The following is a 1,990-nucleotide window of genomic DNA, read 5'->3' as shown; positions in this document are numbered from 1 at the left end:
TGCGAAAAGCAATACGCTGCCAGAACTTGCCTTTAAGCCACGTATACGAAAAGCAATACGCTGCCAGAACTTGTAATTAAGCCACGTATGCGAAAAGCAATACGCTGTCAGAACTTGCATTTAAGCCACGTATGCGAAAAGCAATACGCTGCCAGAACTTGCCTTTAAGCTACGTATACGAAAAGCAATACGCTGCCAGAACTTGTGCTTATACTTGAATTAACGATAAACATTTATTAATTTCACCCTGAATGTACCGCACGTGATAAACCGTAGCGAATATACCTGAAAAATGTTCTCCTGTCGATTAAAATTGCCGTTTGTAGGAGTTGTCGGTGATCGTTTCATCGATTGGAAAGTACCGAAGAGGACTTAGAGCGAAATCGAATGTACCGGTGACAGGACTTAGAGCGAAAACGAAAGGTAGCACAACGAACCGACTGCGCGGAACGATTTATTATTAATAACATCCTCATTTATGAATCCGAACGTGCCAAAACCATATAGGTGTATTAAGAATACAATGCTCTAACAGATCTGATCATTATTTTAATGGGTTATCAGTCATTGTTTCACCGAACCGACTATGCGGAGCGATTTATTATTAATAACTTCCTCATTTATGAATCCGAACGTACCAAAACCATATAGGAGTACTAAGAATACACTGCTCTAACGAGTCCAATCGTTTTTGGAATGGGTTGTCAGTCATAGTTTGACCGAACCGACTATGCCGGTGGGACTTAGTCGTGCACGAACTCACCGCTGAACCGACTATGCGGAACGATTTATTATTAATAACATCCTCATTTATGAATCCGAACGTGCCAAAACCATATAGGTGTATTAAGAATACAATGCTCTAACAGGTCTGATCATTATTTTAATGGGTTATCAGTCATTGTTTCACCGAACCGACTATGCGGAGCGATTTATTATTAATAACATCCTCATTTATGAATCCGAACGTGCCAAAACCATATAGGAGTACTAAGAATACAATGCTCTAACAGGTCTGATCATTATTTTAATGGGTTATCAGTCATTGTTTCACCGAACCGACTATGCGGAGCGATTTATTATTAATAACATCCTCATTTATGAATCCGAACGTGCCAAAACGATATAGGAGTACTAAGAATACAATGCTCTAACGAGTCCAATCGTTTTTGGAATGGGTTGTCAGTCATAGTTTGACCGAACCGACTATGCCGGTGGGACTTAGTCGTGCACGAACTCACCGCTGAACCGACTATGCGGAACGATTTATTATTAATAACTTCCTCATTTATGAATCCGAACGTACCAAAACCATATAGGAGTACTAAGAATACAATGCTCTAACGAGTCCAATCGTTTTTGGAATGGGTTGTCAGTCATAGTTTGACCGAACCGACTATGCCGGTGGGACTTAGTCGTGCACGAACTCACCGCTGAACCGACTATGCGGAACGATTTATTATTAATAACTTCCTCATTTATGAATCCGAACGTACCAAAACCATATAGGAGTACTAAGAATACAATGCTCTAACGAGTCCAATCGTTTTTGGAATGGGTTGTCAGTCATAGTTTGACCGAACCGACTATGCCGGTGGGACTTAGTCGTGCACGAACTCACCGCTGAACCGACTATGCGGAACGCTTTATTATTAATAACATCCTCATTTATGAATCCGAACGTGCCAAAACCATATAGGAGTACTAAGAATACAATGCTCTAACAGGTCTGATCATTATTTTAATGGGTTATCAGTCATTGTTTCACCGAACCGACTATGCGGAGCGATTTATTATTAATAACATCCTCATTTATGAATCCGAACGTGCCAAAACCATATAGGAGTACTAAGAATACAATGCTCTAACAGGTCTGATCATTATTTTAATGGGTTATCAGTCATCGTTTCACCGAACCGACTATGCGGAGCGATTTATTATTAATAACATCCTCATTTATGAATCCGAACGTGCCAAAACCATATAGGAG

The sequence above is a fragment of the Megachile rotundata genome, unplaced genomic scaffold (assembly GCF_050947335.1).
Source record: "Megachile rotundata isolate GNS110a unplaced genomic scaffold, iyMegRotu1 scaffold1113, whole genome shotgun sequence".
Lineage (NCBI taxonomy): Eukaryota > Metazoa > Arthropoda > Insecta > Hymenoptera > Megachilidae > Megachile > Megachile rotundata.
This window is presented reverse-complemented; position numbering follows the sequence as displayed.